Source organism: Schistocerca americana, chromosome 5, assembly GCF_021461395.2.
Source record: "Schistocerca americana isolate TAMUIC-IGC-003095 chromosome 5, iqSchAmer2.1, whole genome shotgun sequence".
NCBI classification, from domain to species: domain Eukaryota; kingdom Metazoa; phylum Arthropoda; class Insecta; order Orthoptera; family Acrididae; genus Schistocerca; species Schistocerca americana.
In genome coordinates, this window is record NC_060123.1 from 224,371,560 (window position 1) to 224,394,285 (window position 22,726).

The 22,726-nt window shown below is 46.6% G+C and overlaps 1 protein-coding gene across 1 annotated transcript in view; it reads left to right on the forward strand.

Annotated features, from left to right (window-relative positions):
• The window catches only part of LOC124616058, a 352,315-nt gene that overhangs the window by 155,558 nt on the left and 174,031 nt on the right, over positions 1-22,726 (forward strand). The gene's annotated exons all lie outside the window — the stretch shown is intronic.

The window sequence follows — 22,726 nt, forward strand, 5'->3', positions numbered from 1 at the left end:
TCGCGTCGCGTTAATATGCCAGACAGTTTCGAAAAATGCATGCTACACTTCAGAATGAAATATTCATTCTGGTAGCATATTTTTTTCAAGTTGCGGTTATTTTAGCGGGTCTGTGACTGTATTTGTGCCTGAGCACGTTGCCGATATAACTGAATGACTAGCAGTCTGTTACAGATCGGTGAACTTGTCGCTTGTTACCGACTTTGAATGTGGAATGATAATCGTTGCAATATACGTGAGTTGTAGTATAATGGAGATTACATAAGAATTCGGGAACGTCACTCAGGAAGGCTACAAGTACGAACGTAACGTAGCCTCAGCAGAGCCGTCGATTTGAATGTCGACGTCAGAAAGCCATTTCTATCGGGACTGTACGGAGGCAATAGGACCGGCTAAACTTCACTAGCCGACAACTAACATCACGTTCCGAGCTTCCCATGACTTTTGGCCACTCTGTGTGGCTTCCTGGTATGGGAAAGGTAGAGGAAAGAAAGTAAAATTTCTTATAAGATAAAACTCAAAACTGTCGAAGAACTGCACTTATTACTACATCATCAATGTATTATGTTGATGCGTAAGTTCGTAACGATTTTCCGTAAGTTTAATAACAGAGACTTTAGTCATCAATAATACACTCCTGGAAATTGAAATAAGAACACCGTGAAATCATTGTGCATGCATCTCGTGGTCGTGCGGTAGCGTTCTCGCTTCCCACGCCCGGGTTCCCGGGTTCGATTCCCGGCGGGGTCAGGGATTTTCTCTGCCTCGTGATGGCTGGGTGTTGTGTGCTGTCCTTAGGTTAGTTAGGTTTAAGTAGTTCTAAGTTCTAGGGGACTGATGACCATAGATGTTAAGTCCCATAGTGCTCAGAGCCATTTGAACCATTTGAATTCATTGTCCCAGGAAGGGGAAACTTTATTGACACATTCCTGGGGTCAGATACATCACATGATCACACTGACAGAACCACAGGCACATAGACACAGGCAACAGAGCATGCACAATGTCGGCACTAGTACAGTGTATATCCACCTTTCGCAGCAATGCAGGCTGCTATTCTCCCATGGAGACGATCGTAGAGATGCTGGATGTAGTCCTGTGGAACGGCTTGCCATGCCATTTCCACCTGGCGCCTCAGTTGGACCAGCGTTCGTACTGGACGTGCAGACCGCGTGAGACGACGCTTCATCCAGTCCCAAACATGCTCAATGGGGGACAGATCCGGAGATCTTGCTGGCCAGGGTAGTTGACTTACACCTTCTAGAGCACGTTGGGTGGCACGGGATACATGCGGACGTGCATTGTCCTGTTGGAACAGCAAGTTCCCTTGCCGGTCTAGGAATGGTAGAACGATGGGTTCGATGACGGTTTGGATGTACCGTGCACTATTCAGTGTCCCCTCGACGATCACCAGTGGTGTACGGCCAGTGTAGGAGATCGCTCCCCACACCATGATGCCGGGTGTTGGCCCTGTGTGCCTCGGTCGTATGCAGTCCTGATTGTGGCGCTCACCTGCACGGCGCCAAACACGCATACGACCATCATTGGCACCAAGGCAGAAGCGACTCTCATCGCTGAAGACGACACGTCTCCATTCGTCCCTCCATTCACGCCTGTCGCGACACCACTGGAGGCGGGCTGCACGATGTTGGGGCGTGAGCGGAAGACGGCCTAACGGTGTGCGGGACCGTAGCCCAGCTTCATGGAGACGGTTGCGAATGGTCCTCGCCGATACCCCAGGAGCAACAGTGTCCCTAATTTGCTGGGAAGTGGCGGTGCGGTCCCCTACGGCACTGCGTAGGATCCTACGGTCTTGGCGTGCATCCGTGCGTCGCTGCGGTCCGGTCCCAGGTCGACGGGCACGTGCACCTTCCGCCGACCACTGGCGACAACATCGATGTACTGTGGAGACCTCACGCCCCACGTGTTGAGCAATTCGGCGGTACGTCCACCCGGCCTCCCGCATGCCCACTATACGCCCTCGCTCAAAGTCCGTCAACTGCACATATGGTTCACGTCCACGCTGTCGCGGCATGCTACCAGTGTTAAAGACTGCGATGGAGCTCCGTATGCCACGGCAAACTGGCTGACACTGACGGCGGACGCACAAATGCTGCGCAGCTAGCGCCATTAGACGGCCAACACCGCGGTTCCTGGTGTGTCCGCTGTGCCGTGCGTGTGATCATTGCTTGTACAGCCCTCTCGCAGTGTCCGGAGCAAGTATGGTGGGTCTGACACACCGGTGTCAATGTGTTCTTTTTTCCATTTCCAGGAGTGTACATTGTCCTTCACTATTTACAACAGTATGCCAACGCTGGAGTAACTTTTCGATTCCGCGTCTGTAGAGGCGAAGAACTCTTCGAGCCATATTCGGAGCGCATTTTCATCCGGAATGGAAGTATCTTGAAGGCTGTTCGATTGAGAGAGGAAAAAGTGAAAATCTGAGGAGCAAAACCAGCTGAATAAGGTGGTTGCAGAATGATTTCCCAGCGCAACTCCTGAACGAGTATAGTGTTTTTTGTCTGTCTAGCAGATGCTGGCGGGCGATATCGTGGAGTAGCATCACTTCACGCAGTCTTCCAGGTCGTTGTTCTTAGAGTGCGTCCGAAAGACGTCTCAGTTGTTGACAATAAATGTCAGTAGTGATGGTTACACTTCAGGGAAGCAATTCATAGTACTCCACACCGTCCCTATTCCACCAGATGCGCATCATTATGTTTTTGTGGATGGGCACAAGTTCGTGCGGGGAGCTGCTGCTTTGTTTGGGCTCAACCATTACTTGCTTTTCCCTATGTTAGCACAAAGATACAATCTCTCGTTACCAGTAACGATACAGGATAGGAATGGACGGTGTTGTTCACGAACCAATTGCAGACGAGCAAGCAGAGATGCCAATCTGGCCATCCGTTGATTTTTGTGATTTGCGCTTAGAGCATGCAGTACCCATACACCCGATTTTTTATCCTTCCCCATTTCATGCAAATGTAGCACGATGCTAGAATGATCACAACCCTTCACATCTGCCATTTCGCGAGCACACTGACATGGATCATTGTGGATTAATGCGTTAAACGATCTTCATCAAACCCCAAGGTCTTCTTTAAACTGGAGAGTCACTAATGTCCAAACTACCCTGTCCTTAAAAGGAGTAAACCATTTTCTTGCCGTGCTCTGCCCAATGTAATTATCCCCCTACACGGCAAAAATGTTTCTGGCCGCCTCCTCTGCTGTCATCCCTTTACTGAACTCAAACAGAAGAATATGTTGGAAACGTTCCGATTCCTCCATTTTCTAGTGTCCACAGCTCCACTCACTATCTCCACATGACAACATGGCAATATGTAAACTCAAACGGCAATAGTGAACTACAAATAAAAAATGACGATCGATAAATGAACCCATAGCAACCGAGATAGCAACACGCGAAACAAAAACGCTACGAATTATGCATCAGCATAGTACTTTAGAGAGACAGGCTAATGTATAAATGTTACATATGTTATGGGAATTCAGGTCAACATACACTCCTGGAAATTGAAATAAGAACACCGTGAATTCATTGTCCCAGGAAGGGGAAACTTTATTGACACATTCCTGGGGTCAGATACATCACATGATCACACTGACAGAACCACAGGCACATAGACACAGGCAACAGAGCATGCACAATGTCGGCACTAGTACAGTGTATATCCACCTTTCGCAGCAATGCAGGCTGCTATTCTCCCATGGAGACGATCGTAGAGATGCTGGATGTAGTCCTGTGGAACGGCTTGCCATGCCATTTCCACCTGGCGCCTCAGTTGGACCAGCGTTCGTGCTGGACGTGCAGACCGCGTGAGACGACGCTTCATCCAGTCCCAAACATGCTCAATGGGGGACAGATCCGGAGATCTTGCTGGCCAGGGTAGTTGACTTACACCTTCTAGAGCACGTTGGGTGGCACGGGATACATGCGGACGTGCATTGTCCTGTTGAAACAGCAAGTTCCCTTGCCGGTCTAGGAATGGTAGAACGATGGGTTCGATGACGGTTTGGATGTACCGTGCACTATTTAGTGTCCCCTCGACGATCACCAGTGGTGTACGGCCAGTGTAGGAGATCGCTCCCCACACCATGATGCCGGGTGTTGGCCCTGTGTGCCTCGGTCGTATGCAGTCCTGATTGTGGCGCTCACCTGCACGGCGCCAAACACGCATACGACTATCATTGGCACCAAGGCAGAAGCGACTCTCATCGCTGAAGACCACACGTCTCCATTCGTCCCTCCATTCACGCCTGTCGCGACACCACTGGAGGCGGGCTGCACGATGTTGGGGCGTGAGCGGAAGACGGCCTAACGGTGTGCGGGACCGTAGCCCAGCTTCATGGAGACGGTTGCTAATGGTCCTCGCCGATACCCCAGGAGCAACAGTGTCCCTAATTTGCTGGGAAGTGGCGGTGCGGTCCCCTACGGCACTGCGTAGGATCCTACGGTCTTGGCGTGCATCCGTGCGTCGCTGCGGTCCGGTCCCAGGTCGACGGGCACGTGCACCTTCCGCCAACCACTGGCGACAACATCGATGTACTGTGGAGACCTCACGCCCCACGTGTTGAGCAATTCGGCGGTACGTCCACCCGGCGTCCCGCATGCCCACTATACGCCCTCGCTCAAAGTCCGTCAACTGCACATACGGTTCACGTCCACGCTGTCGCGGCATGCTACCAGTGTTATAGACTGCGATGGAGCTCCGTATGCCACGGCAAACTGGCTGACACTGACGGCGGCGGTGCACAAATGCTGCGCAGCTAGCGCCATTCGACGGCCAACACCGCGGTTCCTGGTGTGTCCGCTGTGCCGTGCGTGTGATCATTGCTTGTACAGCCCTCTCGCAGTGTCCGGAGCAAGTATGGTGGGTCTGACACACCGGTGTCAATGTGTTCTTTTTTCCATTTCCAGGAGTGTATTACGATAACAACAGTTGTTTAAAAATGCCCAAACATGTTTCACCAACTTCGTGCCATTTTCATTAGGTGCCTTCTTTATTTAGTTCTATAAAATGCAAACATCTACAGCTAAACCTAAGAGGGACGTTTGGAAAGTAAGCTTCGTCATCGATGTTCACAAGGAAATGTTATTGCCGAAAACGAATACACAGTGGCATCGTGAACTATACGCCTTGCACTACTTTTCGACTTAGTCGACACCGACATTAAAGCATTTGCCGTAGCCTGCAATCAATTTGAAGAAACCGCTGGTAAAACTCAGTACCCTGCGATGCAAGGAATTGTCGCACAATCTGCTCCTCCTCAGCATTTATTTGGTAGTGACTCCCGAGAGTGCGGATTTCAGTGCAGGAAACAGTTAGATGGGGCACGATCGGGACTGTAGGCTGGGTGATCCAGTCTGTCCATCTGAAGCGGTGAATCTGATCCTGTGTGGTGCCTGCTCTGTGTGGTTTTGCGCTCACATCCAAGAGAACAACAGCTTCACTGAAGATCGCTTGTCCACTTCCATTTGCGACCACTTTTTAGTACACGTCCATCTGCCATCGTGATATGTCCTCGAATAACTTCGGCACGCCAGTCTGCTGCTACTCTCTCTTCTTCGGCGCCCAGCGCATGCGTTATTGCTCCTCCGCTGACGCCCCTTCCGTTGTTAATCCAGTGACAGGCGTGGATTCATATGTCGTTCGTTTATGTCACCTGATGTATCATCTTGTATTGCAAAAACACTGGAGAGACTTACTTTTGGATCGTCGCTCGTGCATCTGTATCCATACTCTGCAACCCGTCGCGAAGTGCAAGCGCATGGCAAAGGTGATGTCCAGTCGCACCAAGGGCTTCTTCCCGTTCCATTCACGTATGGGGCGAAGGAAGAATGACTTCGTAAATGGCCCTGTGTGTGCTCTAACTAATCTTGCCTTAATGATACCTACGAGGCCGATATACAGGAAGCTGTAATATATTTCTAGATTCATCGCTTAACGTTGGTTCTAGACAGTTTCTAAGTAGGCTTTTACGGAATAATTTGAGTCTGCCTTCGACCGAAGACTCTTCCAGTTTAGTTCTTTCTGCATCTTCATGACTCTCTCGTGGGTCGTACAACCCTGTGACAGTTCGTATTGCCCTTCTTTGCATCCTTCAACATGCCCTGTTAGTCCTATTTGGTATGGCCGGCCGTTGTGGCCGAGCGGTTCTAGGCGCTTCAGTCTGGAAACGCGCTGCTGCTGCGGTCGCAGGTTCGAATCCTACAACGGGTGTGGATGTTGTGATGTCCTTAGGTTAGTTCGGTTTAAGTACTTCTAAGTCTAGGGAACTGATGATCTCAGATGTTGAGCCCCATAGTGATTAGAGCCATTTGAACCATATTTGGTATGGGTCCCACACACTTGAGCAGTATTGAAGGGTGGGTCGCACGAGTGTTTTGTACGCACTGTCCTTTGTAGATTCATTGAACCTCCCTGGTATTCTACCAATGAACTATCGTCAGCCAGCTGCTTTCTCTATGACTGAGACTACGTGACCGTTCCATTTCATATCCCAACAGTTTATTACACCCAGGTATTTATATGAGTTGACGGATTACAACTGTGACTTGTTGAAAGTGTAGCCACAAATGATCTTCGCATTTCTTAATGTTTTTGAATAAGCGAGTTGCTGATCAGCACAACTCTGAAATGTTATCAAGATCTAACTGAATACTTATATATTTTTTCTTTCAGAGAGTGCTTCATTGTAGGTAACTGCAACATCTGCGAAAAGTCTCAAGTTATTAATATACAACATGAACAGCAAAGGTCCCAGCACACTTCCCGGGGGGGCACAGCCAAAGCTACTTCTGCACCTGTCGATGACAAAACTCGTTGCGTGCTCCCTACCAAAGAGTCCTCAATCCAACCACAAATTTCGCTAGATACTTCATACGATTGTACTTTCGATATTAAACGTAGATGTAGTACTGAGTCAAATGTCTTTCGGAATTCAAGAAACACTGCATCTCTCTGATTGTCTTGACCCATGGCTTTCAGGATATCAGTGATCCACATGTGACGGGTCTCACATCATCGGTATGTTCAGAATCCATGCCGGATGACGTGGAGGAGGCCATTCTATTCAAGATATCTCGCTACATTTCATCTCAGAATGTGTTCTAAGAGTCTACAACAAATCGATATCAAGGTCATTGGGCAGTAGTTTTGTGGATTTCTGATGCCCTTGTTGTACACGTTTATGGCGTGTGCTTTTTCCTACTGCTCAGCACAGGTTTTTATTCTAAGGGTCTTCGGTATACTGTGGTTAAAATAGGGGCTAACTCAGCCGCAAATCTGCAGGTATGGAAACTCATAGGTATTCCACCAGGCTCTGGAACATTGTTCAGTTATTAGAATGAAATTAGGCCTACAACAGTTTATGTCTGTTTTGCTTACTACTTTATTATTCTATGGAAAACAATGTCGAAAGAGGGTAAAACTACAACAGACAAATATCAATAATTATTACTTATGGCATGTTTGCATTTTACAGAAGTGAGTAAAGGTACCCGCTGATGATGGCCCGAAGGAACTGGGACGTTTCTGGGCATTTATAAGCAACAATTCTTTGTACACTATGTGATCAAAAGTATCCGGACATCCCCAAAAGTATACGTTTTTCGTATTAGGTGCATTGTGCTGCCACTTACTGCCAGGTACTCCATATCAGCGATCTCAGTAGTCATTATACATCGTGAGAGAGCAGAATGGGGCGCTCCGCTGATCTCACGGACTTCGACCTTGGTCACGTGATTGGGTGTCACTTGCGCCATACGTCTGTACGCGACATTTCCACACTCCTGAACATCCCTAGGTTCACTGTTTCCGATGTGATAGTGAAGTGGAAACGTCAAGGGACACGAACAGCACAAAAGCGTACAGGCCGACCTTGTCTGCTGACCGGCAGAGACCACCGACAGTTGAAGAGGGGCGTAATGTGTAATAGACATACATCTATCTAGATCATCACACAGGAATTCAAAACCTGCATCAGAATCCACTGCAAATACTATGACAATTAGCCGGGAGGTGAGAAAACTAACTTGGATTTCATGGTCGAGCGGCTGCTCATAAGCCATACATCACGCTGGTAAATGCCAAACAACGCCTCGCTTGCTGTAAGGAACGTAGACGTTGGGCGATTGAACAGAGGAAAAACGTTGTGTGGAGTGACGAATTAGGGTACACAATGTGTCGCAAAGGCTATCTGAAGCTATTAAAAGGCGTTATAGTTATTTAGTCACATGCTACAAATGGACTCCCACTACACGAGATGATCAAAGTTTCGTTCACATACATCGAGACACGCCTGACATCGACGCGACATTTAACGGCGCACCTTCTCAAAGGTAACAGGTGTATCTCGAAGACATCCTGCTGCCCCAACGGTCCTGCCCACTAGGTCCTCTGGAGATGTAACAGGTGTTCCATACGCAAAGCCCCTCAGGTACCCCACAGGAAAAAATCGATCGAGGATAGATCTGGTGATCGTGGTAGCCATGCGACTGGCCCACCGTGACCAATCCAACGGCTGGGAATGGTTACCTGCAGATGTGCTCTCACTTGTCCGCTCAAAAGTGCGGGGACTCCGTCGTGTTGAAGTCGAATGCGGTAACGAATAGGTATGGGAACATCATTCAGCATGTCCGGCAAAACTTCTCGCTGGAATACGGGTTACGTGCGGCCATCAGGTCTGTCCGGGAGAATGTACGGCCCAATTGAACCGTCTCCGACGATGTCAGCACATACGTTAAGAGTAAAGTTGCCTAGTGAGGCATGAGTACGTGTAGCATGTCTGTTGACACCCGTCCACGTATGCTTGAGACCCGTCCACGTATGCAGGCTCAAATACTCGAGTGAGAAACGGGCCTCACCGGTGAAAAGGATACTCGCTGTGAAGCTTCGGTCTGCACCGGATTCCTGCAGAAACCACCGCGCAAGTCCCTTGCTCTTGTTGTAGTTCCCCGGTTGCAATGCCTGGACGCGTTGGAAATGAAATGGATGCAGACCTTAGTCTTACACAATGCGCAAGACAGAAGATTCGGGGATATCAGTGGCGTGGAACACATCGTGTTGACGGCGTACGCTGCACTCTTTCGAGAACGCTTTCTTCCACAGCAGCTGTCCGTGTTGCTCATTGGTGACCAGCATCCCGCTTGTGCACATGGATCGAACACAATCGGCGATGCAGGCTAGGGAATAATGTGTGACACGGCACCTATCCATCGGAATATTTCGAACGGCTTCTCGTCCATTGCAGTTGGACGCGCCATAAATCAAATGCACCTCAGCCATTTTACGGTACGTGTAGTCGGTCATGTGTACTTCCAATGCTTCCACGGTGTGAATGGCGACGGTCTCTGTGCGCTTCGTTTGTGTTTGTACAGCAACGCCCTCTCGTGAGCGTTTGCGACCCCCGGTTCATACGTAATTACTGATCTCTATTGCATGCCCGATGTGGCATGTCAGTTTGTAAACGTTTTTGCCTGCCGGGGTTGCCGAGCGGTTCTAGGCGCTACAGTCTGGAACCGCACGACCGCCACGGTCGCAGGTTCGAATTCTGCCTCGAGCATGGGTGTGTGTGATGTCCTTAGGTTAGTTAGGTTTAAGTAGTTCTAAGTTCTAGGGGACTGATGACCTCAGAAGGTAAGTCCCATAGTGCTTAGAGCCATTTGAACCATTTGTAAACGTTTTTCTTGAATCATGCGGGACCTAAAATGTGGGTCTATTTTGTATTACTTGAGTCATGGGTAGGGATAGTTTTCAGTCATATGGTGGTACGTAAAACGTTATCTGCAAATTTCTGTCTATCTTCTTCAGGAGCATGCAACAGGAAATGTAGATGTCATACGAAAATGATAGCGGCCAAGGGAAATTTTTAGATAGCCAGCTCCTCGCTTTCTGTGCAGCGATGTTTCCGCCATGTAAACTTATTATTCTACATTGTATCATTGTTGTATTTAAAAAGGACTTCACGATAGGATGCCGAATTTGCCCCGTACTTTCGGCCTACCGGTACGGGATATTTGCTGAGGATGGTCTTTAAGCGCTTCCTGCAAACCACAGAACCTTATATCCGCCGGACCTCCGGCCGCGACTTAGCTGTACAGTGTGCAAAAACGAGTGCCGCAAATGACTGTAAATTTGCAAATGCTTACCGTTCGACAAAAAGTCCGCAGTCCCGTACGCGGAAGAGCGTGGAGGCTGTGCACGTTTCTGTTTTCTCAGCGGCAATGAGGGTCAGCGACGGTTCCTTTCCTGCCGGGATACCCCTAAGTCAGGATGGACGGTTTGATTTTCTGCGGACGAGGTGGAAAGTAATTTCGCAAGCTTGTATATCGTTTGGCGTTGCGGTCTGCGCGCGAGAATTCCCAACCAGCGACGCGTAACGGTCAGGAGAATAAAAACCTGTTGCCCGGCAACGCGGCTGTTGCCACACGGCTAGCATCTCTGGAGTGCGGCCGCTGACCTTGGCCTTGCGCTCGCTGTGGTCCAGTTAGTTCGCGCTTCCGCCACGCGCGGCGGCCCAGGCGGACCCACTGACTGAATTCCCGCGATGCTGACCGCGTTACGACATCCGCGCTGGCCGAAACGGCGGTTAGGCCCACCGGCGGATTAAGCTGTTGCGTTGCTACGGGACAAACGGCGCCAACTGCAGTGGGTGCGCTTAACGGCCATCGTGCCTTCTCTCTGCTCATTTACATGCAGAACAACGAGTCGGGTGGATTGTGGACGATGCAGTTTGATTCACACACACTGCGACGAAAACCGAATTTCGGAAACCGTTTTTCGTTGTCGTCTTCACATGTTAAGGTCTGAAGCGGATTTGCTAGCCCAGTTAAATATGACACCTGGAAAACAGCTGATACAGTTTATGATTTAGTCAACACAATCGTTCTTTGTCTTCAATTAGAGGACGTGTAACCAGCTTCAGTCTAATATTTCCACTTATCCTTCACTGTACAAAAAGCCACTCTGTCCATATTATCTCGAAATTCTTAATAACAAGACAAAACCTGACAGCCCAAGCACGTTTCAAAATCGGTTGTGTTTACAAGGGGGTGCGAAAATCGATTGCGGAATTATAAAACGGGCAACCGGAAGCGGATTTCCAGAATGGATTTTGAAGTGCTCACATGACCTCGCAAAAGCGGTATTGGGAGATTGATTTACGAAGTCCGGTTTTGAGAGCCCCATGTAAACTGGGTGACTGGAGGACAACGGAACGAAACGGTGGCGTTCACACTAGACAGAGTGTCAACACAGTGTTACTTGGCTAATCCCCGCACCGGGTGCCAGAAGTAAAGTTACGAGAAACCATTCATGACAGAAAACACATGAATATACACCTCACTCAAAATAACAAAGTGATTGACAGTCGAGCATGCAGTTGGCAGTTTGCTTTGGCTAGTGTGCACCATATGGCTGCGGCAACAATTGCTGTTCCTTCAGTTCTGGATAGACTCTCAAGCTCCCTATCAACGAGCAGTATTTGGTTTGCTTGGCGAGATGGTAATAACCCCTTTAATTTCCTCTGCGCTTTTACCCATAATTTCAGACATTCAGTCGCAAGAAATAAACACACCGAATAGAGTAAAGATACAAAAAACAAAAACGAATCAGTGTTACATTACTAGCCTAAAGTATCGTCTGCTACGGCAGCTGTCTTTTAGGCCAGTGGTTCCCAAACTGGAGGTAATTACACCCACGGGGGTGCAATCTAATTCGTTGAGTAGTTAGGCCGGGAGACCCACCTGTGGGGAGCCCGGCCGTTTGGTAGGGATGCGAAAAAGCGATTAGTTAAAACCGATACCGGCTTTTTAGCTCGGGGTATTTTTCGGTATTTGCTTGGTATAAGTTGTAACAGGTTTTTTCATTTTTTTGCCAATAACCAGGTAAAAAACTGGCATATCATCTTGCCATAGCAGAAATGGTAAACTTTTTGGTTTTTAGAATTTTTTGTTAAAACAAGTAATGTTTATACGTAAATCATTCATTCCTTCGAAATATTGGATTGTTATAGAAATTGGGTTCAAATGGCTCTGAGCACTATGGGACTCAACTGCTGTGGTCATAAGTCCCCTAGAACTTAGAACTACTTAAACCTAACTAACCTAAGGACAGCACACAACACCCAGCCATCACGAGGTAGAGAAAATCCCTGACCCCGCCGGGAATCGAACCCGGGAACCCGGGCGTGGGAAGCGAGAACGCTACCGCACGACCACGAGATGCGGGCTAGAAATTGGGAAATGCGATCAGTACTAATGTTATAACAACGCCTACGGTTAGAAATTAGCAACAAACACCTAGCATAAGAAATTGCACTGTACTGCAGAGAGCATAACGTACCTAATAGACGGTAGGCGTGTATCTACAGTGTGCAAGACCTGCCAACACCTGGTCTATGCGGTAGTTTCTTGCTGTCGCCCTCGGATATCAGCTGTATAGCAGAGCGGTACTTTCCCTAGTTTGGAACTAGTCTACGAAGTGCGGTGGCAGCGAAGTACAATGTTCCATTGGCTTTAAAAGATTAAAAACGAGAGGAAGCACAACAGACTTGTGACACCATACAGTGTAAGAAGCAAACATCCATAATGTTCACTGGATGTTCTGCTGCGGTTACCCTTGACGCTGCATCACAGACAGGAGCGCCTGCGATGGTGTACTCAACGACGAACCTGGGTGCACGAATGGCAAAACGTCATTTTTACGGATGAATCCAGGTTCTGTTTACAGCATCATGATGGTCGCATCCGTGTTTGGCGACATTGCGGTGAACGCACATTGGAAGCGTCTATTCGTCATCGCCATACTGGCGTATCACCCGGCGTGATGGTATGGGGTGCCATTGGTTACAGGTCTCGTTTACCTCTCGTTCGCATTGACGGAACTTTGAACAGTGTACGTTACATTTGAGATGTGTTACGACCCATGGCTCTACCCTTCATTCGATCCCTGCGAAACCCTACATTTCAGCAGGATAATGGACGACCGCATGTTGCAGGTCCTGTACGGGCCTTTCTGGATACAGAAAATGTTCGACTACTGCCCTGGCCAGCACATTCTCCAGATCTCTCACCAATTGAAAACGTCTGATCAGTGGTGGCCGAGCAACTGGCTCGTCACAATACGCCAGTCACTACTCTTGACGAAGTGTGGTATCGTGTTGAAGCTGCATGGGCAACTGTACCTGTACACGCCATCCAAGCTCTGTTTGACTGAGTACCCAGGCGTATCAAGGCCGTTATTACGGCCAGAGGTGGTTGTTCTGGGTACTGATTTATCAGGATCTATGCACCCAAATTGCGTGAAAATATAATCACATGTCAGTTCTAGTATAATATATTTGTCCAATGAATATCCGTTTATTATCTGCATTTCTTCTTGGTGTAGCAATTTTAATTGCCAGTAGTGTATTTGTACTAGTAGAGTGCATAATAAATAGCGTTCCTTCTTTACATTATTGAACACAACAGATAAACATGAGACATAAATAAATCAGTACCAACACAGTCTTCTACATTATCTAAAACAGTCTCGCTATGTTTGTATAGCTTTTCGATTTCACGCCCGTAGACATTACGTTAGTAGCACTTCGTTCCCTTGCCTGTTATGTACTTCTAACAGACTGTAAAGCTGTGCAGTTCAGCATAACGGTGAGGCGAGGGGTCTCACGAACTCTGTCACTTACTGTACGTAGTTGTTTTCTTTCGTTATAAGCCGCGCGGAGTGGCCGCAAGGTTTGAAGTGTCCTTTCACGGGCTGCACGGCCACTCCTGCCGGAGGTTCGAGTCCTCCCTCGGGCATGAGTGTGTGTGTTGTTCGTAGCATAAGGTAGTTTAACTTAGTTTAAGTCGTGTGTAAGTCTAGGGACCGATGAACTATGCAGTTTGGTCTCTTAGGAATTCACACACATTTGAACATTTTCTTTCATTATATCACTAAAACATATCACATTCCGATCGGAATGTACGGCAAAGAATTATGATACCTGAGGCCGGTCGCTTCGAATGGAGCACACGTTTATTTTCAGTGTTTGGAATCTAAACTACCGAGTAAATACTTTTAAAATTGTGTTTCATAGATGGTTCAAATGGCTCTAAGCACTATGGGACTTGATATCTAAGGTCATCAGTCCCCTAGACTTAGGACTACTTAAACCTAACTAACCTAAGGACATCACACACATCCATGCCCGAGGCAGGATTCGAACCTGCGACCGTAGCAGCCTCGTGGTACCGGACTGAAGCGCCTAGAACCGCTCGGTCACAGCCGCCGGCAAAATTGTGTTTATGTGGATGGACACTCACCATACGTGGGCAGGCAACCTGTTCCTCATTTGCTCAAAGGCGTACATTCCATAAGGCTCTATTTAATAACCTGAGGTATAAAACCACAGCCCTCTGTAATGTAAAGATATTTGGACAGAAGTGACACGAGCCGGTAGTTAAAGAAACTTCAACAATCTACTGGGACGGCAAATACTAGATACTACCCATCCCCGACGGCTTTCAGGACTGTTTAATGTAGCAAGACACGACGCAAATTATCATTAATTTGCCACTCCGCAGTTAATTTCACCATAATGGAAACGTGCGTTTCTCATTAGACGGTAATGTCCCCACCTGAAATAACTGAGTTATACAAAGTCGGATTAGCATTTAGAGGCAAGAGACATGGTATTTTATAGCTACACTGGAGCTTCCCCACGGTGCGCACAATTTTGCTGTAAACGAACCGCTGTTACCGATTCGATATCTTAATCCAGAGTGCACATACACTACTGGCCATTAAAATTGCTGCACCACGAAGATGACGTGCTACAGACGCGAAATTTAACCGACAAGAAGAAGATGCTGTGCTATGCAAATGGTCGGCCGAAGTGGCCGAGCGGTTCTAGGCGCTACAGTCTGAAACCGCGTGACCGCTGCGGTCGCAGGTTCGAATCCTGCCTCAGGCATGGATGTGTGTGATGTCCTTAGATTACTTAGGTTTAAGTAGTTCTAAGTTCTAGGGGACTGATGACCTCAGTTGTTAAGTCCCATAGTGCTCAGATCCATTTGAACCCTTTTTGATATGCAAATGATTATCTTTTTAGAGCATTCACACAAGGTTGGCGTCCGTGGCGATACCTACAACGTGATAAGAGGAAAGTTTCCATCCGATTTCTCATACACAAGCGGCAGCTGACCGGTGTTGCCTGGTGAAACGTTGTTGTGATGCCTCGTGTAATGAGGAGAAATGCGTACCATCACGTTTCCGACTTTGATAAAGGTCGGATTGTAGTCTATCGCGATTGCGGTTTATCGTATCGCGACATCGCTGCTCGCGTTGCTCGAGATTCCAACGGCCTCGTATCACTAGCAGTCGAGATAACAGGCATCTTATCCGCATGGCTGTAACGGATCGTGCAGCCACGTCTCGATCCCTGAGTCTCCACGAACAGTTCGAGACGACGTTTGCAGCAGCATGGACTATCGGCTCGGAGGCCATGGCTGCGGTTACACTTGACGCTGCAAGACAGACAGGAGCGCCTGCGATGGTGTACTCAACGACGAACCTGGGTTCACGAATAGCAAAACGTCATTTTTTGGTTGAATCCAGGTTCTGTTTACAACATCATGATGGTCGCATCCGTGTTTGGCGAAATCGCGGTGAACGCACATTGGAAGCGCGTATTCGTCATCGCCATACTGGCGTATCACCCGGCGTGATGGTATGTGGTGCCATTGGTTACACGTCTCTGTCACCTCTTGGTTCGCAATGACTGCACTTTGAACAGTGTACGTTACATTTCAGATGTGTTACGACCCGTGGCTCTACCCTTCATTCGATCCCTGCGAAACCCTACATTTCAGTAGGATAATGCACGACCGCATGTTGCAGGTCCTGTACGGGCCTTTCTGGATACAGAAAATGTTCGACTGCTGCCCTGGCCAGCACATTCCCCAGATGTCTCACCAACTGAAAACATCTGGTCAATGGTGGCCGAGCAACTGGCTCGTCACAATACGCCAGTCACTACTGTTGATGAACTGTGGTATCGTGTTGAAGCTGCGTTGGCAGCTGTACCTGTACACGCCATCCAAGCTCTGTTTGACTGAATGCCCAGGCGTAGCAAGGCCGTTATTACGGCCAGAGGTGGTTGTTCTGGGTACTGATTTATCAGGACCTATGCACCCAAATTGCGTGAAAATGTAATCACATGTCAGTTGTAGTATAATATATTTGTCCAATGAATACCCGTTTATCATCTGCATTTCTTCTTGGTGTAGCAATTTTAATGACCAGTAGTGCATTATCCAGAAATTGGCTGCAGCGTACTTCGACACTGCTTGCGGTGGAGCATTGGGTAAAACATTGGACCAGTATTTTGGTAGAAGGGGTTCAAATCAACGTTCGGTCATCCAGATTTAGATTTTCCATGCATCTCCTAAATTACTTGTGTTATGTGTTGGGGTGATTTTTGTGAAAAGGACAACGCCGATTTTCTTCTCAACCGTGCCTGATCCGAACATCTTCACGGCCTACTGCTGTTGTTGATCTGCATAAATGACTTGCCCAAATCATTCAAGGGCTTAAAAAATTGTGTTGGGAAACTATAATGACCAACAGCCCAAACATATCCATATCAGACACAGCCAGCAGAATAATGGGATAACGCTATGAATGGTTCACTGGAAATACTTTAATTTTTAATCTTACAAAGACTCATATTATGTAATTCCAAACAAACAGAAATGACTGACAGGTACTAGAAGTAGAAATAAATGAGCACACACTGGATGAGACCTTTTTTTTTAAGTTACTGGGCGTGAGATTGATAATAAGTTGGATAGGCTACCTAGAAACCTCAGTTCTGCCACCTTTACACTTATAAACTCCTCTCGTTGTGGCTGAACTCAGACAGCATTGCTAGCAATTTTACATACTTTCACTCAGTACTGTCTTGTAGAATAATCTTTTACAGCTAAGGTTAAAAACGAATTTATTCTCTCGAAATGTGCAGCTAGGCTATTATGTTTAGTTGGTAACCGAGTACTGTTTTAGACGCTTCTTCAGCGACGCGGGTAAAAATTGGTAAATTTGTGGTAAGGTCTTATGGGGCCAAACTGCTTAGGTCATCGGTCCCTAAGCTTACGCACTACTTAATCTAACTTATGCTACGGATAACACACATACACACACACACACCCATGTCTGAGGGAGGACTCGAACTTCCTCCGGGGGAGCCTCGCGGACCGTGACAAGACGCTCAGGACCGCGCGGCTAGCGAAATGGGCTGGCTCTGAGCACTATGGGACTTAACATCTATGGTCATCAGTCCCCTAGAACTTAGAAGTACTTAAACCTAACTAACCCAAGGACATCACACAACACCCAGCCATCACGAGGCAGAGAAAATCCCTGACCCCGCCGGGAATCGAACCCGGGAACCCGGGAACCCGGGCACGGGAAGCGAGAACGCTACCGCACGACCACGAGCTGCGGGCGCGACGTGGGATTCTTACTCTTAGATGCCAATATATTTGGTTCCTAATAATATATTTAGTGTACAGGGTGGTCAGAAACAATACGAAAAGCTTGTAAGGGTATTGCAGGCTAGGTTGTTGTAAGAGCTAACTGCTAAGGAAAAAATCGATCCGTTGCGCCGTTTTCGAGTTGCTTGGTATTGAAGTTATGCTGTCCACACATGTTCCTCGTTTGGTCTCCTAAAAGCGAACAAGAGAGAGATACAAAAATTGGACATGGGGCTGTGGTAAGGATCGAACCGAGGCAAGGGCTGAACAGTCTTGTGCGCTATCATCTAGCTACGAAGTCCGCCCCGGTAGCTGAGTGGCCAGCGTGACAGACTGTCAATCCTAAGGGCCCGGGTTCGATTCCCGGCTGGGTCGGAGATTTTCTCCGCTCAGGGACTGGGTGTTGTGTTGTCCTAATCATCATTATTTCATCCCCATCGACGTGCAGGTCGCCGAAGTGGCGTCAAATCGAAAGACCTGCACCAGGCGAACGGTCTACCCGACGGGAGGCCCTAGCCACACGACATTTCCATTTATTTATCTAGCTACGAAAACAACACATTAAGTGTATGTGGCGGGCAGCTTGAATCTGCACGCGCAGGGGCCTGATTGGCTAACTTCAACGTTAATTAAGGGGAGGTTTACTATCTTTGGCCCGAAAAAAGCATATTCTTCGATAATTTTTTTTCTCGGTATGTGTTATAGATATCAATGTCAAATTTGGTCAAAATGTTTGTTGATATTTCCTCTACAAACTGGAATTTTTTCGACCGGAAATGTCGAAGAGCAAAGGCGGAAGTGCCGTCGAAACGAAACAAAATTTCGATGTAGACCTCCACGCACAGTATGTAACAGGTCACCCGCCTCGTCTGAAATCAAAATTGAGTTGATATTAGCGAAGTACATAAGATTCTTTAGGAGTTGTACCTCGCTTAAATTATTTGGACCATAGGAAACAAAATGGCGGCCATCTGAAAAAAATAGGGTTTTCTTCATCGATTTTTCTACTTCATCGGCCAAGTGAAAATATTTATGGTTGATGGATCGGAATAAAAGTGGTTCAACTACTAGACAATTTAGTTAGATTCGTGGGAAACAAAGAATCATGCCAGTCGGTTCAGTAGATTTGAAGTTACCATACCGCGCGATAAAAAATGTCATGTCGAGAATAACGCATTTGAAGTTTTGACTACATATAAATGCAATATTATGCAACTTACGTTCAATCTGCTATTCCGGGTCCATAAACTAGTCCTTCCTCATAGAGGGCGTTCTGCTCGATCTGGGCGATCCTGCGCTGCTCCAGAGCCGCTCCTACGGCCGGTGACAAGCGGTTTTCGGCCGCTTGAATCCGGTGGTTGTCCGAATGCTTGGCGAACTGCGTCGAATAGAGTCCCAGGGTGACGTCCGTCGTTGTCATGGTCTTCAGAATTGCTGAATACCCTTCGTTGAAGCTGTTCACTGCCAGGAAAGTCGCAATCTCCACAGTCTTCGCATCAGAATGCAAATGCTTGGCGGCTGACTTCCAAACACACGCGTTCAAACTTTCCTCTGAAGCACCGGTGCAATATCTCGACCTCAGAAAGGAAAAAAACTGGTGCATGAAAAAGGCCGATTTCAGGCAGGTGCATTTTCTTGTTCAACCGCGAATAACAAACATTTCCGTTCCGTATTCGGAAAAACCGTTTCAGGGGTGGATTCTAAACACTTTTATGGATCCAAAAATGCAATTTATAAAACTCGATTTTTTAACTAAAAGATGATAAAGCTCCCCTTAATTCAGAAAAGGCGCAACGTATCGAATTTTTTCTTAACAGTTGTTTCTCAGCACAGCGTACCCTGCAACACCGTTACAAGCTTTTCAGACAATTTCTGACGACCCGTTATAACCGTGCAGTCGTCATACCCCCATTTTTTAATTTTTTTAAACGCATCACGAAGGGGTTATCCGACTGGAACGGAAATCGGCAGACGTGTTCTACATGCACAGAAAAAAAATTGGTCAAAATTTCAGAAAAAGTGGATGGTTTATTCAAGAGAAAGCGTTTCACAAATTAAGCGAGTCAATAACGCGTTGGTCCACATCGAGCCCTGATGCAAGAAATTATTCGACTTAACAGAGTTGCTGGATGTCCTCCTGAGGGATAATATGCCGAATTATGTCTAAATAGTCAAAATACCGAGGTAAATGGAAGGCCCTGTCCATAACGCTCCGAACGGTCTTAATGGAGAGCTCGTCATCTGGCTTAATTACAAGCGGGAGTCATCACTGAAGAGAATTCTACTCGAGTTACATTCCAGGGGAAGACGCGTTTGGAGACGCCACAGACATCGCTGGGATACCAACCTTATTATTGCCCGCCAGATTGGCCGACAACTTGGAGTGATCTTCGTTGATCCATTATGGATCGTGGGACGACGGCTGGCACGAACTTCTTGATGCAATAATTCACCAACAGCCGTATGTACTGTAGAAATTTATTTTATTTTATGAACTTCTATGTGCTACCAGTTTCAACATTACATTGATGCCATCTTCAGGCCCCTGTACAATGAGTAGAAGAAAGGTACTATTATAAAAAAGTATAAAAAATGTAGAACATACGTCAACAATTGACAGGTATCATCTTAACTATGTAAGTGGCTCAAAGAGATATATTGTATATCATTAAAACTATATGTAACATTAGGGCACACATGCTTCTGCCTATGTCATGCTGTTGTTAATAGTTTTCCCTATTTTACTCAACGCATGATATATGAAGATATGTGTACGCTATTATTCATAAAACCGTAACACACAGTTGTAATAGGCAATGCAACACATCAGATGTACTGCATACATTCGTATGTCCAGTGGAACAGTGGAAGAATTTTTTTAATAAAAATTAACTAATATAAATAGTGAAACAATTTAAATACCTGGGTGAAATTATAACACATAAATTGGACGAGAAACCTGCATGGCGAGCAAGAACTAATAAAATGATAAAAGCTCAAAAACTAACATGGTCTACGTACAATAAAAAATGTCTATCAATTAAAACAAAATTAAAACATTACAAGACGGTGGTTCAACCAGAGGTTACATACGGAAGTGAAACTCTTTTTAAAGTCACCCAGAAAAACAGAATTGACAAAATTTTAAAAGTAGAGAGAAGAATTGCTAGAACATACATAAATAAGAAATATCAAAAAGCTGGGCAATGGCGGATAGTTCCAAATGAAGTGGTATACAGAGAACTGGAGCCCATCACTGATACTATACGAAAGAAAAGGATCTCTTTTTGTGGTCACATTCTGAGGACACCAGAAACCAGATTATCAAGGAAAATTATTGAGAAACTCTGGAATTTGAAACAACAAGGAGGATGGCTTAAGGAAATAAGAGAGGATATGGAAGAACTAGAAATAACTCTGGATGATTTGCAGAACAAAACGCCAAATTTAAAGAAGTTGAGGGACACAGAAATAAGATTTAAACCAAAAATTGACAGACGACATATAATGAAAAGGGTATTTACAGATAAGGAACGACGAAATGCATCGGAACGAATGAAGAGATACTGGGCCACTCGGAAGGGGAAAATACCAAAGAAGAGGACCAGAAATGATTGACTGAAGTGGTCCAATGAGGCCGTAAAAGCAGAAGAAGAAGAAGAAGATAAATAACAATGAATTAAATTAAAATGCAAGAAAATGTGACAACCATGTCAGAATACATAGTTACTTATCTGTGGTCTAGGACGTATTATGTGTGGTACGACAAACAGCTGCCGCAATATTAACGATAAAAGGCATAAAAGAGATTGTCTTAAAACCCAATTGCATTCCCGAAGTAAACCAATGCAATCGTACTATAAAATCATCAAACACCTGGTCATCGTAGACACTTCATTAGGACCCCCATGTAGGACAACCCCACATTGTGCTGAGTGGATTAATGCAATGCCAGTAGCTGCCTCATGTAGTCATGGTTACAAAGAAGTTTCTCAATTTCTATATATCAAGAAATGCCCATCTCCCTACATATAAGTCCTATACAATTATGCGGGATTATATCAAGTGAAATCGATTGAATAAAAAGGAAAGGATGACAAAGAGAAATATAGGAGGCCGCCTATAGGTATGAAGATAAATCAGTCACATCCATGCCCGAGGCAGGATTCGAACCTGCGACCGTAGCAGCCGCGTGGTTCGAGACTGAAGCGCCTAGAGGCGCTCGGCCACAGCGGGCGGCGCCCTTCATGGCAAGCCATCCTGAGCTTACATTTCAGCAAGATAATGCCCGCTCGCTCACGCAGAGAGTTCTTCGTGCTTGCCAAGCCCAACCTGGGCCTGCAAGGTCGCCGTGTCTCTCCCCCAACTGATGACGTTTTTAACATTTTGGACAGGGCCGTCCAACCAGCTCGGGATTTTGACGATCTAATGCGGCAATTCGACAGAATTTGGTACGGTATCCGTCAGGGGACATCCACCTATTTTATCAGTCAGCCAGATAACTGGTTGTAAGGGTCCATAGGTGGGCCAACGCGTTTAAGACTTGTTCAATATCTGTAGCTCTTTCTCTTAAATAAATCATCCAGTTTTTCTGAAATTGTAGTCAATTATTTCTTCGTACATGTACATTACATCTTCCGATTTCCGTCCCATTCAGATAATTCCTTCGTGGTGCGCCATGCTTTTCTTTTTCTTAGAGTATATTTACGCTACAGGTGCTTAGCGTGGCAGGAGTGATAATGTGGGATATATATGTGTCAATGTTCTGTGACTAAATGAGCGCTATGAGAGAGACGGTGTATGTGGACAGTTGGTACCCAGGTCCATCTCTCTTCCTCTGCTCGCACGAAAGAAAAACAAACGCAGCAGGTGCACTTCGATTAAACAGGATAGGTGGGCCGAAACTTGGAGCCTGACTTCATAGAGGTGAGATGGAATTTAGGTAAAGAGACTCTATGATGGCTTTGAAATGATATGAAAAAAGAGATACATGTGTGCCGACGACATGCCCTACAGCTGAAGTCTAATCAGCTGTGAAACTGGACCGTTAAAATTTAAACCAAAGTGTGTGTGGAATTACAACGAGTCCATGGGTGCAGTGGACAAAGACGGCATGCTGCTTAACGCAACGGAATGTGTTCACAGAACGCTGCAGTGGTACAAAAAACTGTGTTCTCTTTACTCAGACAT